The 19,667-nt window shown below is 40.9% G+C and overlaps 1 protein-coding gene across 8 annotated transcripts in view; it reads right to left on the reverse strand.

The window, feature by feature from the left end:
• The window catches only part of TUT4 (terminal uridylyl transferase 4), a 125,198-nt gene extending 109,068 nt beyond the window's left edge, over positions 1–16,130 (reverse strand). For 4 of the 8 annotated variants that reach the window (XM_081816938.1, XM_081816932.1, XM_081816931.1 and 1 more), the window contains exon 1: positions 15,604–16,129. The gene's annotated coding sequence lies outside the window, so the exon portion shown is untranslated. Of the gene's footprint in view, positions 1–15,603 lie in introns of all 8 variants that reach the window. The other 4 variants (XM_081816937.1, XM_081816936.1, XM_081816935.1 and 1 more) reach the window with 2 other exon arrangements.
• Positions 16,131–19,667: the final 3,537 nt, after the last annotated feature.

Consider the following 19,667-nt stretch of genomic DNA (forward strand, 5'->3'; position numbering starts at 1 on the left):
CCCTGTGTTTTGTAGTCTGATGAGACAATAGAACATGCATGGGAGCAGAGGAGATACATGCAAAATGCATGTCTGACATTCCGTTCCACCTCATTTTTATATAGCTTTGGTGATGCCCATAAGCACAGAATTCCAGTGGAGCCACCATATGTAGGAATTCAGCAGGACTCAAAGTGAGTTTAAGGTAAGCATGTTGTCTACAAACAAGTAAGCCAAGAAGCCACATTTTCTACCTGAACCATACCTTGCTTCAAACACAGAAGAAAGGCAATGGTGTCTAAAAAATAGTGACCAAAAAAACAAAAACAAAAAACCCTATTGTATCTTTTCTTACTCATGTTACTTCCCTGTATTAACCAACCACTTATGCTAAAAATGATGACACAGAAGGAAAGGGAAAGACAGAACAAACCACAGTTCCTTTTCCTTTCAGTCCTGCCAAAGTCAAAGGTAGAACATGTTGGGGTGCGTGGCTGGCTCAATTGGAAGAGTATGAGACTCTTGATCTCAGGGTCCTAAGTTCAAGCCCCACCACGCTGAGTGTAGAGATTACTTAAATAAATAAAACTTCAAAAAAAAAAACAAACAAAAAACAGGAAGGTAGAGGGTATTGGTGGAATGTACAAGTATAAGAAGTAAAATAGGGGGGCGCCTGGGTAGCTTTCTGCAGATGCCTCTGCATCTGCCTTCCACTCAGGTCATGATCCCAGAGTCCTGGGATCAAGCCCCACAATGGGCTCCCTGCTCAGCAGGAAACCTGCTTCTCCCTCTCCTCCCCGCTCGTGCTCCCTCTCATCTCTCTTTCTCTCTCTCTCAAATAGATGAATAAAATCTTTAAAAAAAAAAAAAGTGAAATAGGGGTGCCTGGGTGCCTCAGTTGGTTAAGTGTCTGCCTTCGACTTAGGTCATGATCCAGGGTCCTGGGATGGAGGTCCACATCAGGTTTCCTGCTGAGCGAGGAGCCTGCTTCTCCCTCTCCCTCTCCCTCTGCCTGCCACTCCCCCTGCTTGTGTGCGTTCTCTGCCAAATAAATAAATAAAATCTTAAAAAAAAAAAAAGTGAAATAAAAATAGCTGAGTATGTATTGTGCAGTGTTTTCTGGTAAAAAAAAAAAAAATGAAATATACAAGTATACAATATAAAAGTACAAGCTATGAAATACCAGCAATTCCACATAAGAGTTAAATGCTCTTATATATGCACTTAGAGATAACACTGAACAATATAAAGATGAACAAGAAAATTTATACTTAATTTAAAATTTTTAACTGTTCTAGGGGTGCCTGGGTGGCTCAGTCAGTTATAAATGTCTCACTTGGGCTCAGGGCTCAGCTCATGATCCCAGGATCCTCCAATGAAGCGCTGCATAGGGCTCCCTGCTCAGCGGGGAGACTGCTTCTCCCTCTGCCTCTTCCCCGCGTGCATGCCCGCACGCACACGCGTGAGATCGCAAATAAATCTTTTTTAAAAATAAAATCTTTTTAATTGTTCTATATTTAGAATGACATTTAAAAGTAAATTAAAAATAAATAAAAATAATAAAAGTATATCTATACCACCGTAACAAGTGGAGAAAGAGATCACAGAAGAAAGGAAAAAGCTTTATATTTTAGTAACTTTAACGGTACTTTTTTCCTACTTTTTGAGCAAGTCCTTGCATTTTCATTTTGTACTTCACCCCGCAAATTATGTAGCTGGGCTTGCATTTGTTCAGGTAAATAAATATAAATCTGGAATTCATTTTAACAAAGATTATTTGTCAACATTCACATATAAGGTGATGGGTTAAAAGCTGAAGATCTAATGATAAATAATGAGCTCAGGTGTAAAAGGGGAGACAGTCATATAAACAAATAATGACAATATATTATGTGACACATGTTACGGAAACCCTGTGGAAAGAGCCTTAGAAAAGTCTTTATCATGGAAATAACAGTTGGGCTAAGAAAGAATTTCCCACTTAGAAGAGAGAATGAGAAGGGATAGACCGAATAATAAGATTTGTATATACTAAACAAAATGTATTTTTAAAATTTTGGCTAGCTTTTTATAACCATAAAATAGCATGCATAATGGTGAATACAGGAGATGAACAGAGAATGTAAACTGGTGCACACATTTACATACCAAGTCAAGTTTACACTTTAAGCAAAAAGAAGGCATAGATTGATAAGCAGAAGAGTGGCACAATTTCTGTTTTAGATTAACTTCAGAATAGGAAGAGAGTGGAGAGGAAAATGAAATAAGTCCATAAGGTTAAGTAATAGTAATTATCAATAGTAGTAAGAAGCATTAACTTATTTAGGGCCTTATCACAAGCAATTTAAGTAGAGTTGGGAAGGGGGAGAGGTTGTGTTAAAGTTAAATGAGTTTCTCTCCAGAAGAATCTTTCAGGCTCTTCAATATGCTTATAAGCACCGCAAATCTCCGAGAGAGATAATTTACAACATTTCCCAGATTTATTTGACTAAAGAAGCCTCTTTTGCGAGGACCACGTATCATTATCTCAAAGAACTGTGAAGACAAAAATTTTAAGTGTTCTATGAAAGAGAAGGCAGCACTGAGTGAGAAAAGCAGAGGGCAGTAGAGGGCTTAAGACAGGAGTAAAACAATAGCAAATGTGAGGAACAGAAAGAAAGCTAAAATTCTGGCAAGCTATGCTAAGGACCTAACTAAATATATAAAATACCAGTCTACTAATTTATACAGCTAGCAAATATTTTAATTCATACTGGGTAGGGGACTGACAGAATGACTATTTCAAAAGAGTAAGGGAAAAAAACAGTAATGGTATGAGTTGGGTAAAGGGATAAAGCCAAAAAGATGTTACATATAGAGATTAAGGATAGATCAGAAAACTAAAGAAATGAAAAAGATACACATATAAATATTTTCGAGATTTTGGTCAGAAGCAGAACCATTTTTTAACCATATGAGTAGGTGTGTCAAGGAATGTACAATTGAGTACCACTGGAATACAGAAATTAAGGAAAAATAAAGGTAAGGTGTTAGATGACCTTCAATGTCCAACTGCCAATATGATGTCAAGAATTACATCCAGTATCAGTGAATATAAGAGAATGACCCAGAGGTTCCTAGACTGAAATGCCAAGTCAAATAAGAAATATAGGCAGCAGGCCACCAGTCTTAAGAGGAACTATAGACAAAGAATAATAAATAGATAATATGCAGAAAAATATGGGTCTGGTTTCCTGGCTTTGAGATGTGAGGAAAATGAGCTACAACCCTTAAAGGATTAGGATAGAGTAATGGTTCTCAATCTTTTTTCTGTTCTAATACATCTGAGAAAGAGAATATATATATTCCCAACAGAAACAAAGAGGAACAAAAGAATGAGGAAGAGGATGATAATTCTGAGTGGTTCCTAGTAATTATAAAATGCCTTCCTAAGGGAAGTATAATTCTCATATACTGAAAATCCCTGGTTTAAAACTGGTATTATCACAGAAAACTTAAATACAAATTCCAAAGACAAATTAATGTTTTTTTAATCTATGCAGCAGAATTCAAGACACTGTCGGGGCGCCTGGGTGGCTCAGTTGGTTAAGTGACTGCCTTCAGCTCAGGTCATGATCCCAGGGTCCTGGGATCGAGCCCCGCATCAGGCTCCCTGCTCAGCCGGAAGCCTGCTACTTCCTCTCCCACTCCCCCTGCTTGTGTTCCCTCTCACGCTGTCTCTCTCTCTCTCTCCCTGTCAATTAAATAAACAAAATCTTAAAAAAAAAAAAAAAGAATTCAAGACACTGTCACATAATAACACAAGTTCCTGCAAAAATATCCAGAGCTCTTACAAATTTTTCAGTTCTAAAAAAAATTTTTTTGAAGATACAAAGCATCAGCTAATACATGTTTAGTATGTTCATTTATCTTTACACATTTATGAAGTTAATACAGTCTTATAGTATTTCCATTATAAAGATTTTATTTTTTTATTATTTGAGAGAACAAGCAGAGGAGAGAGGCAGAGCAAGAGGGAGAAGCAGGTTCCCTGCTAGGCAGGGAGCCCGGGCTCAATCCCAGCACCCCGAGATCACGACCTGAGCCAAAGGCAGACGCTTAACCGACTGAGCCACCCAGGTGCCCCAGTATTTCCACTTTTCTTTTTTAAGATTCTTTTATTTATTTGACAGAAAGAGACACAGTGAGAGAGGGAACACAAGCAGGGGGAGTGGGAGAGGGAGAAACAGGCCTCCTGCTGAGCAGGGAGCCCTATGTGGAACTCGATCCCAGGACCCTGGGATCATGACCTGAGCCAAAGGCAGACGCTTAACGACTGAGCCACCCAGGCGCCTATCCATTTTATACACTAATGAGGCACCCTAAGTTTATGACTTGCCTAAAGTGACACAAACAGGACTGGTTTAGGACTATAAGAAACAAGAGTCCCAATTTAGGGTTCAATGCATAGGCACGAAGGTAGGTCTGTTCACCCAAACCAGCAGTGCTCAAACTTTCTGATCTCAGGATGTGTTTATATTCTTTTTTTTTTTTTAAGATTTTATTTATTTATTTGACAGAGAGAGACACAGCGAGAGAGGGAAAACATGCAGGGGGAGTGGGAGAGGGAGAAGCAGGCTTCCCACTGAGCAGGGAGCCCGATGTGGGGCTCGAACCCAGGACCCTGGGATCATGACCTGAGCCGAAGGTAGATGCTTAACAACTGAGCCACCCAGGTGCCCCATGGATGTGTTTATATTCTTAAAAATTACTGAAGATCCAAAGAACTTTTTTGTGTGTGGGTTACAGCTACTCATTCTCATATCATTAGTTATTAAAACTGAGAAATTTTTCAAATACAAGAATACACTATTAACTCATTCTATAAGGCCAGTATTACCCTAATACCAAAACCAGACAAAGACATCACAAGAAAATTATAGACCAATGTCTCATATGAATATAGAGGCAAAAATTTTAAACAAAATACTAGCAAACCAAATGATTATACACCAGGACACCAAGTGGTATGTGTCCCGGGAATGCAAGGTTGGTTCAACATATGAAAATTAATCAATGTAATATACCACATTAACAGAATAAAGGACAAAAACCACAGTCATCTCAAAAGATGCAAAAATGCATTTGATAAAACCTAACAAACTTTTATGATAAAAACACTCAATGAACCAGGAACAGAAAGAAACTGCCTCAACCTGACAGAGGCCATCTAAGAAAAACCCACAGGTGACATCATACTTAATAGTGTAAGACTAGATGTTCTCTCCTCTAAGAACAGAAACAAGACAAGATGTCCACTGTCTCCACTTCTATTCAACACTGTACTACCCAGGTAGAAAAGAAATAAAAAGTATCCAGGTCAGAAAGGAAGAAGTAAATCTATGTCTATTTGCAGATGACATGATCTTACATAAAGAAAATCCTAAGATATCCACAAAAAACCACCAGAGCTAATAAATGAGTCCAGCAAGGTTACTCTCCAAAACCAATATACAAAAATCAGTTGTATTTCTATACACTAGCAATGAACAATCCAAAAATGCAACTAAGAAAACAATTCCATTTACAATAGCATCAAAAAAGAATGAAATACTTAGGAATAAATTCAACAAAAGAAGTACAAAGCTTGTACACTAAAAACTGTAAAACACTGTTGAAATAAATAGGTAAAGGCCTATTTAATGGAAATGAAAGTAAATGCACAAACATCTCATACTCATGGATTGGAAGACTGAATAGTAAGATAACAATACTCCCCACTTTTAATCACCAGATTCAACACAATTCCTATCAAAACTCCAACTGCTTTTTTTTTTTTTTTGGCAGAAATTGACAAGCTGATCCTAAAACTCCTATCAGATTGCAAGGGACTCTACATAGCCAAAACAATCTTGAAACAGAACAAAGCTAACTTTATACAAAGCTACAATAATCAAGACTGGGTGGTACTGGCACTAGAATACACATACAGTTCAAAGGAGAATCCAGAAACAACTGAGAATCCACAAATAAACACAGACATTTATGATCAACTGATTTTTTTTTTTTTAAGATTTTATTTATTTTTTTTTTTAGAGAGCGAGCGAGAGAGAAACAGCATGAGAAGGGAGAGGGTCAGAGGGAGAAGCAGGCTCCCCGCTGAGCCGGGAGCCCTATGTGGGACTCGATCCCAGGACCCTGGGATCATGACCCGAGCCGAAGGCAGACGCTTAACCATCTGAGCCACCCAGGCGCCCTGATTTTTTTTTTTTTTAAGATTTTATTTATTTGACAGAGACACAGCGAGAGAGGGAACACAAGCAGGGAGAGTGGGAGAGGGAGAAGCAGGCTTCCTGTGGTGCAGGGAGCCCGATGTGGGGCTTGATCCCAGGACCATGGGATCATGACCTGAGCCGAAGGCAGACACTTAACGACTGAGCCACCCAGGTGCCCCTATGATCAACTGATTTTCAACATGGATGCCAAGACCATTCAACAAGGGAAAGAATAGTCTTGTCAATTAATGGTAGAACAACTAGACACCCACATGTAAAAGAATAAAGCTGGATGGACCTTTACCTCACACCACATACAAAAATTAACTCAAAATGGATCAAAGACCTAAATGTAAAAGCTAAAACTATAAAACTATTAAAAGAAAACAGAGGTATAAATTTTTATAATCTTGGATTAGGCAATAATTTCTCAGGTATGACTACCAAAGCAAAGCAAACAAAGAAAAAAACACATAAATCAGACTTTATCAAAACTGAAAACTTAACATGCTTCAAAAACATACTTTACTCAAGAAAATGAAAAAAACCAGGATGCCCGGGCGGCTCAGTCGTTTAAGAGTCTGCCTTCTGCTAAGGTCATGATCCCAGGGTCCTGGAATTGAGCCCCACATCGGGCTCCTTGCTCAGTGGGGAACCTGCCTCTCCCTCTGCCTGTCACTCCCCCCTGGTTGTGCTGCCTCTGACAAATAAATAAAATCTTAAAAAAAAAAAAAGAAAGAAAATGAAAAAAAAAAAAACAATATGGCAAATCCTCCAAAAATTAAATGTAAATTTACCATATGAACCAGCAATTCCAATTCTGGGTATACACCCAAAGAGCTGAAAGCAGGGACTCAAACAAATATTTGTATGCCCATGTGCACACCAGCATTATTCACAATAGCCAAAAGATGGAAGCAACCAAAGTCTGATCAACAGATGAATACACAAAACGTAGTATATACATGCAATAGAATAATCATTCAGTCTTAAAAGAAAATTCTAATACAAGCTACAACATGGTAGAACCTTGAAGACATTGTACTAAATGAAATTTCAGTCACAAAAGGACAAACACTGTATGACTCTAATTACACAGAGCAGTCAAATACATTGCGACAGAAGTAGAATGGTAGTTGCTAAGGAGCTACTGCTTAAAGGGAAAAGAGTTTTGGTTTGTGAAAAATGAAAAAGTTCAGGGGATGGGCAGCGGTGATGGTTGCACAACAATGTGAATGTCCCTAATATCACTGAATGTATGCATAAAAATAGTTTAAAATGGTAAATTTTATGTTAGGTATATTTTACCACAATTTTTAAAATTTTTTTTTTAAAGATTTTATTTATTTGACAGAGAGAGAGATAGCGAGAGCAGGAACACAAGCAGGGGGAGTGGGAGAGGGAGAAGCAGGCTTCCCTTGGAGCAGGGAGCCTGATGCGGGACTCGATCCCAGGACCCTGGGATCATGACCTGAGCCAAAGGCAGACGCTCAACGACTGAGGCACCCAGGCGCCCACCGCAATTTTTAAAATTTTTAAAAAGAGGGTGCCTGGGTGCCTCAATTGGTTAAGCATCTGCCCTCAGCTCAGGTCATGATCCCAGGGTCCTGGAATGGAGCCGCGTATCGGGCTCCCTTCTTGGCGAGAAGCCTGCTTCTCTCTCTCCTGCTGCCTCTCCACCTGCTTGTGCTCTCTCTCTCTCTCAAATGGATGAGAATAAAGTCTTTTTTTTTTTTTAAGATTTTATTTATTTATTTGAGACAGACAGAATGAGAGAGAGAGAACACATGAGAGGGGGGAGGGTCAGAGGGAGAAGCAGGCTCCCTGCCGAGCAAGGAGCCCGATGCGGGACTCGATCCAGGGACTGCAGGATCATGACCTGAGCCGAAGGCAGTCGCCCAACCAACTGAGCCACCCAGGCGCCCCGAGAATAAAGTCTTAAAAAAAAATTTTTTTAAAGAAAATGGGAGAACACTTTTGCAAATCATATATCTGATAAGAGTCCAGTATCCAGAATATATAAAGAACTCTTACAATTCAACAATTAAAAAAAAAACCTAATTTTTTAAATGGGAAAAGGAGGGGCACCTGGGTGGCTCAGTCAGTTAAGTGTCTGCCTTCAGCTCAGGCCCTGGGATTGAACCCCATATCAGGCTCCCTGCTCAGCGGGGAGTCCGCTTCTCCCTCTTCTTCTGCCCTTCCCCCACCCCCACTCTTGCTCTCTCTCTCAAATAAATAAATAAAATATTTAAAAATAGGGACACCTGGGTGGCTCAGTAGGTTAAGCATCTGCCTCCTTGCTCAGCAAGGAGCCTGCTTCTCCCTCTGCCTGTTACTCTCTTGCTTTTGCACTCACTCTCTCTCTGACAAAATCTTTAAAAAAAAATTTTTTTAATCTTTATAAATAAATGGGCAAAGGATGTGAATAGACATTTCTCCAAATAAGATATACAAAAGCCCAATAGGCACATGAAGAGATGCTCAACATCATTAATTATTAAGGAAATTCAAGTCAAAAGCACAAAGAGATACCACTTCACCCACTAGGATGGCTATAATTAAGAAGATGAACAATAACGGGGCGCCTGGGTGGCTCAGTTGGTTAACCGACTGCCTTCGGCTCAGGTCATGATCCTGGAGTCCCGGGATCGAGTCCCACATCGGGCTCCCTGCTCAGCAGGGAGTCTGCTTCTCCCTCTGACCCTCCCCCCTCTCATGTGCTCTTTCTCATTCTCTCTCAAATAAATAAATAAATAAATAAATAAATAAGAAGATGAACAATAACAAGTGTTGGTGAGGATGTGGAGAAAATAGAATTCTCATACATTGTTAGTGGGAATACAAAATGGTGCAGCCTCTTGGAAAAATACTTTGGGAGGTCCTCATAAAGTTAAAACATAAATGGGGTTGCCTGGGTGGCTGGCTCAATGGGTTAAGCGTCCGACCCTTGGCTGACTCTTGGTTTTAGCTCAAGTCATGATCTCAGGGCCTCCGGCTCCAAGCTCAGCATAGAGTCTGCCTGAGATTCTCTCTCCTTTCACTCTGCCCCTCCCCCACTCACTCACAAGCGTGCACACTTCCCCCCCCAAATAAATATAAAATCTTTAAAGTTAAACATAAATGCATCAAAACACCCAGCAATTCCACTCCTGAGTGTATATCCAAGAGAAATGAAAATATACATCCACAAAAAAACTTTTTTTTTTTTTTTTTTTTTTGAGAAAGAGAAAGAGAAAGAGCATGGGGGGGTGGGGGCAGAGAGAGAGGGAGAAAAAAAAATCCCACGTAGGTTCCACACTCACCATAGAGCCCAATTCGGGGCTCAATCTCATGACCCTGAGATCATGACCTAAGCCAAAATCAAGAGTCAGACACTCAACCAATTGAGCTACCCAGGCATCCCTCACACAAAAACTTTTACATGAATGTTCACAGCAATATTATTCATAATAGCCAAAAAGTGGAAACAACCCAAATGACTATTAAATGATGAATGATTAACAAAACATGGTATCTCCGTAGAACACATTCCAAAGAATGCAATATTATAAAAAGGAATGAAGTGCTAATACATAATATAATATGGAGAAACCTTGAAAACACTATGCTTAGTGAAAGAAGTCAGGCACAAAAAGCCACACGTATGATTCCAGAACAGGCAAATCCACAGACAGAAAACAGCTTAGTATTTGCCAAAGGCTTGGAGTGATTGCTAATGAGCACAGGGTTTCTTTTTGGAAAGATGAAAATGTTCTGGAATTAGATAGCAGTGATAGTTACAGAACCTTATGAATATATACTTTACTCTATACTTTAAAAGGATGAGTCTTATGATACTGTAACCTATACCTCAAAGAAAAATTTTTAACAAAGAATACACTATTACGTACTCAATCAGCCATCAAAGCAATGTTTTCACATATAGTATAGACATCACTCCACATTCTAGATGACAGGAGAGGGAAAAAGGCAAATATTATCTTAATATTACTATGAAAACAGTTGTGACTCAGAGAACCCCTCAAAAAGGTCCCCAGAGTTTGAATACCACTAGCCTAACCTAACACTTAAATACTTAATAACTGATCAATTTTACTTTAAATTTTTATTTATTTTTTATTTTTTTAAAGATTTTATTTATTTGACAGAGAGAGAGACACATCTAGAGAGGGAAGACAAGCAGGGGGAGTGGGAGAGGGAGAAGCAGGCTTCCCGCGGAGCAGGGAGCCCGATGCGAGGCTTGATCCCAGGACCCTGGGATCATGACCTGAGCCGAAGGCAGATGGTTAACGACTGAGCCACCCAGCGCCCCAATTTTACTTTAATTTTTTAAAGTTTATTTAAGTAATCTCTACCCTGAACACAGGGCTTGAATCTATGACCCTAAGATCAAGAATAGCATGCTCTTCCAACTGAGCCAGCCAGGTGCCCCTGACTGAGCAATTTTAATGACAGTTATTTAAACTACAGTGTACAGGTAAGACTGATAAAATGCAAGCAGATTTCACTATTATATGTATAATTCACACTTTACATTCTTAAAATATATTTTTTTCTTACAATGTATTTTTTGACAACCTATGTAACTATACTGAACTTAACACCCTCTGCATACCAAATTTTGACAACCCAAGCTTGAGGTAAACACAACGTAGTGGTTAAGAGCTCTGACTCCAGACTCAGACACCCTGAGTTCAAATGCTAAGTCTGCATCGAACTAGCTGTGAAATCTTGTCCAAGATACTTAACCCTTCTGCGCCTCTTTTCCTCACCTGTAAATGAGAATAATACAAAAGGGTTGTTGTGAAGACCTGAGTTAATACTTAAGATCTTTAGAAAGAAATTACACATCGTAAAATTGCAGTAGGTTATCTATTATCATTGTTGTTGTTTTTAAGATTTATTTATTTGAAAGAGAGAGAGAGCAGGAACCACAAGAAGGGGCAGTGGGAGAGGGAGAAGCAGGCCTCCCGCCAAGCAGGGAGCCCAATGTGGGGCTCGATCCCAGGACCCTGAGCCGAAGGCAGACGCCTAACGACTGAGCCACCCAGGCGCCCCCTATCATTGTAAATCAAATACCCACTTAAAACTACCAGACTATTGGGGGAACTGGCTGGCTCTGTCCATGGAGCATGCAACTCTCAGGGTTCTGAGTTTGAGCCCCTCATTGGGTGTAGAGATTACTTAAAAATAAAATCCTTGTAAATAAATAAAACTACCAGACTATTATTTGACTTATAGACATACCAATTTCTTCTTGAAAGTACAGGCTGCTTTGTGCAAAGATGAGCATTTTGCTCATTTTTGCTGATGAACACAGAGCTTGCAGGAAGCCCACACTGCCCAACCCCCCATCCTATTGCTTTCTAGTGCTAAACTAGAAATTAGTCAACCAACCCAAGTCAAGGAATGAAAAAACTTCCTAAGTAACTATATCAAGTGATTTCCTCCAAAAGTATTTTTATCTCGGGCGCCTGGGTGGCTCAGTTGGTTAAGCAACTGCCTTCGGCTCAGGTCATGATCCTGGAGTCCCGGGATCGAGTCCCGCATCGGGCTCCCTGCTCAGCAGGGAGTCTGCTTCTCCCTCTGGCCCTCCCCCTTCTCATGTGCTCTCTCTCATTCTCTCTCTCTCAAATAAAAAAAAAAAAAAAAAAAAAATCTCAAAAGTATTTTTATCTCAAAAGAATCTTCTAAGAAATTTAACACTCAGGATCCTCAAAAAACCAGCTGTTTTATCTGAAATACAGCAACTAGAAAGAGGAGAAAAGAATGGCATGAAAAAGGGTGCTTGACCGTCCACCAAAAACAGGGGTAAACTCTGTTGGTAAGGAAGCTGAAGAGAAAGAAATACTAAACTAGGAGTCAGAAAACACACTTCTAATCACAACTCAAACACTATCTCACTTGGTGATCTTGTTGGCAAAATAAAAATCCAAAGGCCTTAACATACACAATAACCTTCCCTATCTGGCTAGTATTTCCAACCATTTCTCTCACCACTCTATCCATAAATCCTCAATTCTTGCCACATTGGATTTCTCACTCATCCTACTCTGAGCCCCATAACAACTTATCATCTTTGCATAGGCTACTCCTTAGCTCTGGACCAGCCTCCAGACTATCCCCTTTTCTACCTGGCAAATTCCTACTCATCCCTCAAGAGCCAGCTTCTTCCCTCTGAACTCCCATGATCTAGTGTGTTATAATTTATCTACATTATATGCAGACTGAGTTCCATGAAGGGAGAGACTGTCTTCAATAATTTTGTATCTCTAAAACCTACCAGTGTCCAGCATAATGTACAAATGCAAATGTTTGATGAATGATTAAATGACTAATGAATGAGTAACCTTAGGCAGTTTACCCTACAAAATTGAGAGACTACTTAAACATCTGAAAAGCAACAGGGCATATGTAATAGGAAGAACACACTGAGTTGCTCTGAATCTAACTCTATGATCTTCAGCAGAGACTGAACTCAACTACAAAAAAAGATTTCATAGGGTTGTTACACTGAACAAGTGAAAAAAAGACATAAGCATGTCTAGCACAATGCCAAAACAGTTACTCAAATGTCAGTTTCCTTTTCTCTCCCCCTTAACTCAAGATAATTATGGACACCCAATGAATTAATTTGATATGAGAACAATTTAGAAACTGTAACACATCATACAAATTAAATCTCTCACTTAAGGGGAAAAAAATCTAAACTGTTCATCTTTGCATTTTTTTGGATTTGTAAGAAATACTTGGGGACATCATGCTGGTTTTTAAACATTTCCCCAAATTACACAATTATCTAGAATTCTAGAATTAAAACTTAGTTTAGTGTAAACAATCCTAATTCACTTACTTCAGTGTAAGCAATCTTAATTCTTCTATGATTAAGAAGAAAAAAAATCTATATATCACCTATCCTGCTTTAGACTATAGTGTTTTTTCCTTGTTTTAGGTCTTTCAAGAACTCTTCTTTTTTAGGACATATTGCAGTAATGACTTTCACTGAATTTTGTAACATTATTTTATGGATCCCAGCATTTGTAGCTTACTTTAGAAAATAACACATCTCACTGAATTGTTACATCAAAATGGTCTGATTTTTTTTTTAAGGATAAACAAAATGCACTGGCATCAGCATTTATAGATAAGTCTTATTTATTATCTGAAAGCAGAAACTTTCTGTAGAAAATAAATTCAAAAAACTTTCTCTACCCACAGATCCTGATTTGACATTCTATAAAGAACACAACATTAAAAAAAAAAAAAAAGGAACACAACATAATTGATGCTTATTATGCATGTCAAGGTTAACTCGGAGGTCAAAAAAAGTTCTCTTACTAAACTGAATCTGCTCTGAGAACTAATAAAAATTCTCCTTAAACAGCTTTTTATTAATCAGAAATATTTATAATTGCAATTATAAATTTTTATGTTAAAAGGTCTAAAATTATAACGTAGACACTGTACTGTTCTAGCTAAATGAACTAAAAATAAAAGTAAATCTCTGTGTGATTTAGGAATTACAAAATTGAACTAAACTTATGTGCATAACATCTTGTAAATTTATCTGCATTGCTAACAACTTGACCTAAGACAATGAAAAGACCTTAATTTCCTCTTTCTACTCAGACATTTGCTACATTTAAAACAGTAAATGTCAATAACTTTCACTTCCGCCTCTGTACTATTTCAAGGAAGCTTTTTCATTTTCCACACTAGTCAAAAATTGCAAATAACAGGAAGATTTACCTAAAAGAGTTCTTTTTCAAAGCAACTTTCTTTTGTTTATATTAACCATCACATTTTTAAAGCATAAAATGCATAAAATTTCAAAGCATAAAAAGCTTATCTTCCCCAAAGTATATGGTTTTTAAGAAGCACTCTTTAAAATTTGTTTATAAAGGCATCACAGCACACTAGACACTAGTGAATTCATTAATTATCTTAAAGCAAGCATTCTAAATGAAGCAATATTTCAAAATTTTACAAGTTGTGACTATTAAGTACTAGGATGCAACGTGCACCCATTTTTAAGGAGACCTTACAAGGGTGCTAAGCCTAAAGAAAATTTCAGCGTACAATTTACTCACATACAGAACATGCTGACTGATACCAACAACAAAAAGTCAACTTTTTCTTTTTAACCATCCCACAATTCATCTCCCTGGTATGGCACTCTCTTAAATTGTCGTATCCAGTTGGGATTATCCAGTTTTATTAGCTAAGAGTTCTCATTACTTTAGAAACAGGATATGTTCTGTTTCACCAAGTGTTACACATTTCGATACTACAAGACTTGGCGGGGGAGAGGGGCGTTTTGGAAACAAAAGGTAATCTGATCCACTACAGCTAATTACTAAATGCACGCCAACAATACACAATTTGAATTGCGTTTCTAGACACTAAAAAGATCACAAAATGAAGGAGAATGTCACATGAATAAGGAACTACTTTTGTATCAAAAATATATCAAAATGAAGAAACATGGTATACCGAAACAAGAGCTTACACAAGGTTCAAAATTCATCTGAGTAAAGATCGCATAAACTTATGAAAAGAAAATGTTCAATCAACGTTGTTAAAATAACAGTAATTCATCCCATTCAGGTATGACTAGAAACCTCGACGATGTGCTTTTTTCAGGTCTAAATATCTCATTCTTTTGCAATCCGGATACCAAAAGGACCTGAAACCTCTCGCAGAGGCGTGCAACACACACAGCTAGTGGTATCTGTTTACAAATACAAATCTCAGTTTCCCACGTCAAAAGCGTTCATTATCACCATTCGACTGGGGGGCGGGGGAGAGAGAAGGCGGGCGAGCAAGAAACGAAATCCACACAGACACCTCTGCCTTTTCTCTTCCCGACAAAGGGTGAGCCCGGAGAAAATATTTATTATGTATTACATGACTGTGTATATTTGCATATTATATGTGCACATCTGTATCTAAAGGGGGGAATGAAAGAAAAAGCACACATGACAGGGAATCGTACTGGAGCCAAGAGAATGCTCACACCAATCCCGTTAACTCAAAATCCGCCTCCCGGGTCTACAGGTTTCGGCCGGGAGCCGAGAACCTCAGCCTCTCTGTGAAGTTCGGCCCCCAAAGCGCCCCAATGCCCTCCTCAGGCCGCCAGGCCGCCGCCGCCCCTACCTCCCTTATCTAAGCCTTCCCATGGGACACCCGAAGCCCATTCCGGCAAAAAAAGAAGTGTCAGGCCCCAAGGGGGCGGCTGAGACACGCTCGGGCCGAGCCCCCGACACCTGCGAGGCTCGGCACCTGAGGAGGGCGAAGAGGGAGCCGCCTGGCCTTCCCGGAGCACACCCCCTCGGCGCCGGGCGCTGCGTCGCGGCCGGAACCTCCGTACCTGCGAGGCCCGCGAGCTACAGGCGCGCGCGGCGCCTCCTCATCTCAGTGGCTCCCGCTCCCCCCGCCGCCGCCGCCGCCGTCACTGCCGCCGCCGCTGGAGGCCGGGACACGACGAGCTCAGGACTCCACCGCCATGTCCGCCGCGCCGCGAACTGCATTGTGGGGGGGAAGGGATGGGGTGGGGGAGGAGGAGGGAGAGGGAGAGAAAAAGGAGGACCCGCTGAGGGGTGGGGGCCGAGGAGAAGCCAGGGAAGGGGGGAGGGGAGCAGGGAGGGACGGAGTCTTGAATGGAGTCCTGACCCCCGAGAGTTGGGCAGGGGAGAGACGCGGAGGAGACCGGGAAGAGGAGACGCAGAGGAAAGAGTTCAGGCGTCCCCTCCCTTGGTTCTGGGGGCCCCAAGGCGCCTGTTAAACCCGGGCGGAGGAAGGGGGGAGCGGTAAACACCAATGGGGGGAGGGGCTGCGTTTGGAGGCTTGTGGCGGCGGCGAGAAACAATAGGGAGGGGCCGAGGTGGGAGAGCGACGCACTCACACTCTGGCCGAGGAAAGGGGCGCGCGCGCGCGAGGACACTCGTTAGCCCGCGAGGAGGGGGCGGGCCCTCTAGCGTTGGGGGAGGGTCGAAGTCACCGCGGGGCTCGCGAGGAGGGGCGGGGCCACCGAGCGGGGGTCGCGAGCTCCCGCTACCCGACGGGGCCCCACTGGGGAGAACGAGGACGCCGGCGTGCCTGAGCAGGATGGGGTTACTGACACTGCCGCGCCGCTCAGCTCTAGCTCCTGGGCCTCCCGCCCTATCGAGGCCCCCAAGCGAAAAGAAGGGCCAGAAAGCCGCCTCTATGCCTTGTTCCAAAAGCTACCCCCCGCCCCTGACGAAGGAAGCCCGGCGTTGGACTTGCACCTTGTGGCCTGGCACACGGACCGGGCCTAGCCCGAGAGTCCGCGGACCCTCGGCGCCTAGCGCGGGCTTCTGAACATCAAGGGGGAGCTAGACGGAGGAAACCAGGGTCGACACCCGCCTATTCACCTTTGCCACAAGCCCACCAAAGCTGGAATTCTTTTCTTTTTAAAACGCAGCCTATTTAGGATCAGCAGAAAAATCTTAACATCCCCCCACCCCGGGAAGATTTCAAAAATAATTTCACTCGGGTTTGCAATTAAATTCCCTGGGCCCCTTTTTCCTTTGCTTTTAATAGGTTCCTCTGCATAGTTATTTGAAGTCACGATCCGAGAGGACCTATGGTTTAGTTTGGTTTGGTTTGGTTTTTGTTTTGTTTTGTTTTAAGAGCCCAGCCTTGGACATTATTCAACCAACGTCTGACTTCAAATTGGACAAATCATACAACTACAATCCTTGCATTTGACACGCTAGGCAGGAAAAGGGTAGAACAAGGATGGATGTGATGGTGAAGGAGAACGCTAAATCTTAACTATTTACAAAATACTGTCTAATGACATTTCGTATAATATGTCTCAAAGGATAGAACCTATGAGAGGTTACAAAGAGAAGGATATTCCTGTGTAGTCCCATCTACTTCCCACTATATCTCAGAACTGAGTATTTATCTGTTTATGTCCATTTGAATTTGCAGCTTGTGAGAAGAGACCAAGTATTGCCCCCTAAGTGCTAGGCCTTGAGCTGGGGACTTCACATATTTCACTGCATTTAACCCTCATAACAATCCCATGTGGTCGGTACTATTGCTCCCATTTACAAAGAGAGAAGGAGAGCTCTCAGAATTAAGTGCATTTTACCCCTACTTGTCTGATGCCACGGGGCCCAGATAGAGTGCGGAGAGTAGTGGATTTCAAGTCAAAAGAGCCCTGATTGGCTTCAGAGCTTAGCTGGATGACTGGACAAATGTGCCTCTGAGTTTCCTCATCTCTAAGTTTTTAAAGGCAAAAAAAAATCTACTTCACAGGGATGATGTAAGGAAAACAGCAGGACACAAAAGTTAAAGCCTATAGCGACATCTTATAAGATGATACCAACATGCCCTTCACTTTAGTGAGTGATACCAGTGTCCTTGGAACAAGTTCAATTGAATAAAATTTCCTGATTACTTAATTTAAGAGCAAAGCATTGAGTTCAGCACCAGATTAATGTCTCCAAAAAGTTCACCATTAAGCAAGGAAGGTGGTTCTATTAAGCTACAATAAAAGTTAGAGGTCATATTAACAAAGGCCTGGGCTCATACAGAGGAAAGCATGATAAATTCCACTTGGGTGAGGCTTTAATGGAAGAGGTAGAAGCTGGACCTTGGAGGCTGGCCTGCTATGTGCCAGACACATGCTGGATTCAGAAAACATCATTTAGTCTGAAGTGTGCAGAAGATAATGAGTCTGAAAATAAAGGCTGGGGCCAGGGGCACCTGGGTAGCTTAGTCGGTTAAGCATCTGACTCTTGATTTTGGCTCAGGTGGTGATCTCAAGTTCATGGTCAAGTGGTAAGATCCAGCCCTGCCTCTGCACTCAGCGGGGAGATTGTCTCTCTGCCCTATCCCTCCCCCACCCTGCCGTGCTTTTGTGTGTGTGTGCCCGCTCTCTCCCTCCCTCTCTCTCTCCCCCCCCAAATAAGTAAATCTTAAAAAGAAAGAAAGAAAGAAAAGCTGGGGCCAGACTGAGAATCCCAGTGCTTCTCTCTTCTTATCCCTTCGAGGTGACTCTGCCACCTTTCCTATTCCTCAAGACCCAGCTCAACTCCTATCTCCTTTTTTAAATATTCCTGATCACATCCCCTCCACTGAATGTAATCCATCCTTTCTCTGGATCCCTACATGTTACTTTTATAAGTCTGACCCCAATAGAATATAAGCTTGAGTACAAATACTCATGTTTGTATTCCTTATAATACTTACATACTCGTTGAGTTAAAATTAAACTATAATCTTGTGTATCATCACAAAGTACATGTAGAACAAATATTATTTCTACTTGAAGAATGAGGAAACTTAGGACATAAAAGAGGTTGAATTAGTCACCAGGATCATACAGTAAGTCACAGGCAGGACTAGAATACTAGCCCTGTGTTCTTTCCATTGAATCGCCTGAATCCCAAACAGCTTACTGAGAAATAAGACAGTAAATGACTGCTCTGAGAAAATGCACTGAGGATTTATATCTGATACTTGCAAGGTTAAGTCTCTAAATTTAGCCCTCCAGTACAGAACTTCTGGGAGCACAATTTCATCTCAACTCAGGTGAAAATTACTTGCAGCTAAAGTCTTATTTCATCACAAACACAAGAAATATAATTGCCCAGTGGATCAATATTCATATTCTATTCTCCTCCTAGGTGATAGAAAAACTTAGTCCAAAAATCATATTGGATGAAAAGGTGATCTGGTGAGTAAACCAAATCACAAGAAAGGTACCTCAGAGATAAGTCTGCTCAAACCATGTTGATCTGCAGGTAGATCATAAAGGGAACAAATCACAGAGGGCTATATATGCCATAAAAACAAACAAAAACAGGCTTTCTCTTGGAGTTAATGGGGAGTCACTGAACTTATGTAAGCAAGAAAGAGATATGATCTGATCTGCTAAAAGTTTTCTCTGAGCTCCCCCCCCCTTTTTCCTAGATACTTGATTTCTTCAAGGAGAGAGACTTTAGTGGTTAGTAACCTTTTATAGATCTTGTCTGATGATGAGCTCCATACATATCACCCTCGATGATGTGGTCCTATGCCTTCTTCCTGTTTGTATTCCCAGTACCCAGCACAATCCTGACACACAGAAAGTACCTAGAAATTACTTACTGACAGGCTAAGTTGTCTATAAAGCAGAAGATACGTTCAAAGTTGAGAACTTTTATGATTCTTATTTATAGCATGTAATACCAAACATCCTAACGTAGTAGGTTTTCACCTCAAAAATAGTGTAAAGGATCTATTTCTTTTTGTCTTTTTGCATTCTTAAAATTAAATAAGCTAAAAATAGAGCTACCCTATGACCCAGCAATTGCACTACTGGGTATTTACCCCAAAGATAACAAAAGTAGGGATCCGAAGGGGTACGTGCACCCCGATGTTTATAGCAGCAATGTCCACAATAGCCAAACTGTGGAA

This window comes from Leptonychotes weddellii, chromosome 4 (assembly GCF_054177405.1).
Source record: "Leptonychotes weddellii isolate Sample4059 chromosome 4, ASM5417740v2, whole genome shotgun sequence".
NCBI lineage: Eukaryota > Metazoa > Chordata > Mammalia > Carnivora > Phocidae > Leptonychotes > Leptonychotes weddellii.